Source organism: Sus scrofa, chromosome 9, assembly GCF_000003025.6.
Source record: "Sus scrofa isolate TJ Tabasco breed Duroc chromosome 9, Sscrofa11.1, whole genome shotgun sequence".
Lineage (NCBI taxonomy): Eukaryota > Metazoa > Chordata > Mammalia > Artiodactyla > Suidae > Sus > Sus scrofa.
The window spans coordinates 44,188,599-44,194,599 of record NC_010451.4 but is presented as its reverse complement, the minus strand read 5'-3'; positions in this window follow the sequence as shown (position 1 = coordinate 44,194,599).

The following is a 6,001-nucleotide window of genomic DNA, read 5'->3' as shown; positions in this document are numbered from 1 at the left end:
TCTCTTATCCTTAGCATAAGCTGGAGCATTGAGCATGAGGTTCAGAGTCAGGCGGACTTGGGATTAGCCCAGGGAAAGACCCTGAGCAAGTTCCCAAATCTCTCAGAGCCTCAGTTTCTTCGTAAGTAAAATGAGGATAACACCTACCTTGAAGTATTGACTCGAGCACTACAGCTAATAAAGGTAAATATCAGGCACACGGGAGGCTCAATAAAGGGGTTGTTTGTTATTAGCAAGTCTTTCCAAATCCTCCTGGGTCAGACTCTGAGGGGCAGAGAGAAGGACAGGTGTGCCCAGGCTACCCTCCCAGGAGCTTGTTAATGCCTTAAGCCATACTGAGCCCTTCACTATTTCTCCAACACGCCATGGATTGCGTAGCTTCAGGCTTCCACACTGTTTTCCCTGCCAGGCATCCTGCTTCTTCCCTTTGTCACCTGGAGAACTTGTCCTCTGCTATACAGCGCTTGGAACGTCCTTGGGCTCCCAGTGTAAACTTGGTGGGTGTTATGCGGTACCAAGTTCATCCCCAGGACTCTGTGGAGTATCTGGCACACGGTAAGTGGTCCCACTCTTCCAGATCCCAACCGTGTTGGTCTCACTGTCAAAGGCTGCCTTTGTCAAGGCTTTGGACTTTTTTTTTTTCTTCCTATTTTTTTTGGGGGGGGGGCTGCACCTGCGGCATAGGGAAGTTCCCAGGCTAGGGGTCAAATTGGAGCTGCAGCTGCTGGCCTGTATCACAGCCACAGCAACACCAGATCCGAGCCCCCATCTGTGACCTACACCACAGCTCACGGCAATGCTGGATCCTTAGTCCACTGAGTGAGGCCAGGGATCGAATCCATGTCCTCATGGACACCATGTGGGGTTCGTGACCTGCTGAGCCACAACAGGAACTCCTGGTCATGTTTGATGAAAAGTTAACTGTCTTCTAAACCCGCTGTGCTTCCCATCCCTGTGGGCACAGCCTCCAAAGTCAGGCTCTCTGACAAGGTAACTCTCCCACTCTCTTTCCCGCATCCTTCTTTGTTTATTCTTTCTACCCAGTACCCTAAAGTTCCCTTCTCTCCTAATCATCCCGCTGCCCTATGTAATAAACGCCTCTGCGTCTTCAGCCTTGCCTAGAACTTTCTCCATTTCCCGGCCTTTGTGGGAACCTGGCCTTCGCTCAGGATGCCTCTCCCTGGTTTCTCCTGCAGCCCTGCTTCGCCAGGGCTGATAATTCTCAGGCCGGGTTGCTGTTTCCAGACCACTAAATCCTGGAGGCCGATTCCACCTGGCCATGCTCCCCTCCTGGTCCTCATTGCTGCCTTCCACATTCCCTGCAGACTTCGGCACCGCTGGCTCTTAGCTGGCTCTGTCTCTCCTGGGAGCTTACCTCTGGGCAGCGGCATCAAAATCCATGTGGAAAAACCCATCCAGACACCCCCCCTCTGGACTCCTTGACCTCCTCAATCTCATCATCCTTTTTTTCCATCTCATTTCAGCCACAATGCCCATCCTTCTGCTCTCTCGTTCTCTCACATCCATGGCTCCTGCCTCCATCCCCAACATCCAGGGCATTATTTCAACAACTCTTTCGTGATTCCCTAGTCCCTTGGTCCCCTTGGCTTTCTCTTTCATTTTCCTGGCAAAAAGCTGGCTTCTGCTTTTTCTTTTCTTCTTTTCTCTTTAGGGCTGTACGTGCGGCACATGGAAGTTCCCAGGCTAGGGGGTGAATCAGAGCTGCAGCTGCTGGCCCACGCCACCGACACAGCAGTGCGGAATCTGAGCCACATCTGTGACCTTTCGGCAATGCCGGATCCTTAACCCACTGAGGGAGGCCAGGGATCAAACCCACATCCTCAGGGATGCTAGTCTGGTTCTTAACCTGCTGAACCACAATGGGAACTTGGCTTCTGCTTTTTCAACATCACCTTGCGGAGCCCTGTAAGAAAAGATTATGCAATGATTTATGTCAGTTTAAATTCAGGCCTCCAGATTTTAGTGGGCTCTTGGCTAGAGTCTTTAAGCCTTCTATGAGTTTCTACTCAATTCTCTCTTTCCAAATGTCCATTCAAGTCCTTTCCTTTCTTCATTTCTCCTCAGTTCCCTACTATGTGTCTTCTACATCCATGGACCACTGCATCTGCTTCTATTGGACTCACTAGGAGTCTCTTATGGACAAAACCGATGGATGCTCTTCAGGCTTTATCTCTATTATCTACCTATCGATTTGATATTGATGACCTCTTGCTTTTTTTCAGTTTTATTGAAGTATAGTTTATTTAAAATGTTGTGATAATTTCTCCTGTAAGTGACCTCTTGCTTTTTATTTTTAAAATTTTACAATGAAATATTTCAAGCATACAGAAAAGTACATGTGATAGGGTTACTAACATCTGTGCACCCCTTTCCAAGATTCAACAAATATTAATGTTTCTGTCTTAGAATCTTTTTTTTTTTTTTTTTTTTTCTTTTTGTGGCTGTGCTGAGGGCATGTGGAATTTCCTGGGCCTGAGATCAAACCTGAGCCATAGCAGTGACAACCCTGAATCCTTTACTACTAGGCCATCAGGGAACTTCTTAGAATCTTTTTTTTTTTTTTTTTAAAGAAATAGACTGTGAAGTTCCCTCATGGCACAGCACGTTAAGGATACGACGTTGTCATTGCTGCGGTTCAGGTTATTGCTGTGGCACAGGTTTGATCCCTGGCCTGGGAACTTCTGCATGCTGGGGGAGTGCCTCCCCCCCAAATAAAATAGAATGTGACGGATTCAGTGAAAATCCCTGTTGCTCCTCTCTGCATTTCCTTTCTCTCCCCCGAAGGTATCACTAGCCTGAAATTGGTGAGTCTCATTCTCACCCATGGTTTATTCTTTTATATATATTTATGTAGCAAAAATGATATGTAGTATTATTTCACATGCTATAAAAATTTAACTAAACAATATAAAATAGTTTGTATCCTCCTGCACATTGCTTTTTTCCACTCTGTGTTATTTTGGGGACATATCCATGTTAATACATATTTATCAAACATACTTATTTTTACCAGCTAATGTAATATTCCATTTTCCTTCCTCCCTTCCTTTTTTTCTTTTTCTTTTTGATTTTTAGGGCCACACCTGCAGCATATGGAAGTTCCCAGGCTTGGGGTCGAATCGGAGCTGTAGCTGCTGGCCTAAGCCACAGCTCATGGCAATGCAGATCCTTAACCCCCTGAGCAAGGCCAGGGATTGAACCTGCATTCTGATGGGTCAGGTTTGTTACCACTGAGCCACCGTGGGAACTCCCTGGATTTCCATTTCCTGGGGTGTACAGTGTTCTTTGTTGACTATTGTTCACATCTTTTTTCTGTGATTGTATCAATTCTGAGAGAATGGCACTAAAATCACCTATTAAATTTGTCAACTTCTCTTTGAGACTCAGCAGCTTTTTGGTTTATATCTTTTGAGGCTATGTTGTTAGGTTTTATTTTTTTTCCTGATAAATTTTTCCTTTCTGTTAATACTTTTTGCCCCAACACTTATATATTCTGATATTATATGGTTATATCTGCTTTCTTTTGATTAATTTTTGTCTAGTATGTTCCTTTTTTTTTTTTTTTTTTTTTTTTTTTTGGCTGTGCTCCTGAAATGTGGGAGTTTCTGGGCCTGGGCTCAAACCTGCCCCATAGCAGTGACCCAAGCTGCCACAGTGACAATGCCAGATCCTTAACCCACTGTGCCCCAAGGGACCTAATGTGTCTTATTAAAGTCCAGCACCCTCTCAACCTTTTAACTTTTCTCTTACATTGTATTATAGGTATGCCTCTTTAGTGAATGAATGGAATTTTTTTTTTATAAAATCTGATGTGAAAACAATAATAAGAAGAATAGTAAACTCTTATATGGCACTTACAATGTGCCAAGCATTGCTCAGAGTGCTTTTACTTTATTTTTTTGATATATTAAAGCATTTATTTCCCACAGAACCTATGAAGTCCATACCATAATTATTCCCATTTTACTAATAAGGAATTGGTACACAGAGAAGTTAAATAACTTGCCCAAGGTCCTAGAATGAATCCATGCCAGCTTTCTAAGCCAGGCAAGTCTAGCTCCAGGGTCAGTGCTCTATGGGCTCATTTAATCTGTTTCTTTTTATTATTGTTATGGCTTGATTTCTATCATATCATCATTAGTTATTTTGTCTTTTTAGGACTGCACCCACAGCATGTGGAAGTTCCCAGGCTAGGGGTTGAATCAGAGCTACCGCTTCTGGCCTATGCCACAGCCGTGCCAAATCTGAGCCACGTCTGCGACCTACACCCCAGCTCTCAGCAACTGAGAGCTCTTAACCCACTGAGCAAGGCTGGGGATTAAACCTGTGTCCTCATGGATACTAGTTAGATTTGTTTTCACTGAGCCATGATGGAAACGCCACCCCCGCCCCCACCTCGGGTCCTTGTTTGTAGGCAAAAGCTTCAGTCTCCTAGACCTTCCCTGAGTTCCAAAGAGCAGATGCAAACTGTTACTAATTAGGGAGAGGAGATAATGCCAAACAAAGGAAGAGCAGGCAAAAACCAATAGTGCAGTGATAAAACAGGGTCCTGGTTGTCCTTAAGGGATAGCTCGAGGACAAGGAATATCTTTAAGTTCTTCTGTGGAAGGAAGTCCCCCAGCCAGGTGGAGGAAGGTCACTTCAAGCTGAGCACAAGATTCCTGGAGCACCACCCTCTTACCTCACCACCAGCCATCAGAAGAGAGTCACACCCCACAGCCTTCACCCTAAATTTTGCCTAGAAAATCTTCCCCCAAAAAACCATTGGGGAGGAGTTCCTGCCTTGGTGCAGTGGAAATGAATCCAACTAGGAACCATGAGGTTTCGGGTTTGATCCCTGGCCTCGCTCAGTGGGTTAAGGATCCAGCGTTGCCGTGAGCTGTGGTGTAGGTCGCAGACGCGGCTCAGATCTGGCATTGCTGTGGCTGAGGTGTAGGCTGGCAGCTGTAGCTTTGATTAGACCCCTACCCTGGGAACCTCCATATGCCTCGGGTGCGGCCCTGAAGAGGCAAAAGACATTAAAAAAAAAAAAAATTAAAAAAGAAGGGGAGTTTGTGGGTTTTGAGCATGAACCTCCCATCCTCCTTGCTTGGCCCTGCATTAATGCCTTCTCTGCTCCAGTTTCTCAGGGAGAGGGTTTCCATCTCCTTTCTGGAGGGCAAAGTCTAAAGGGTCAACTATTGGCCAAAGGGAAGGATGGCATCGGGAGAGAGGAGTCTCGTAACTTAGTATATAAAGTTTGACTTAAATCCTCTGTATTTGAGGACAAGAATCCTGGCCCCAACATTGTCTTGTTTTCCCCAGGCCAGAAACCTGCTCTTTCACTCTCTCAGGAGAATAAACCTTCAGCTACCTGCTGTTTTAGGAAAAGGTAAGTGACCCAGCTGAGTGGAGCTGGGCAGGACATCTGCTTCTCAAACAGACTCTCAGCCTTTTGCCACAGTTTCAGGCCCATGCTTTCAGAAGAATCTGTTGCTGCTAATGCCTGCACTTTCAGGAGTTCAGTAATACAAATGGGGTTTTGGGGGCTTTTTTTTTCTTCTGCTTTCTCCACTGCTGCTGCAAAATTCATCCTTTCAGGTGTGTTTAGTTATTATCATCTGACCATCTGGAGGTTTTCCAACTTCCCAAATGTCTTTTGTCTCCTATTCTCTTTGTGGGTTTATGCACTTTAAAAAAAAAACACAACTGCACTTTAAGGCCATTTTATTGGGATTTCAGAAGAGGGTAGAGGCTAATGCACACAATCAATCCACCAGCTTTTACTAGAAGTCAATCTGATAGTCTTTTCTCATTTGTTAGTTTGAAAGTTATCTGCTCTTTGTATTCTTTAATGGATTATCCTTGAAATTTTAATCTTCCTGCTTAACAAAGTCTAAAGATAATCAATATTCTTATCTTCTTCCTGAATAATGCAAAGACTGAAGAATGCTTTCACTTTGATCTCTCCTCTCCCGTTTTCCATGCTAATTCGGTCTAA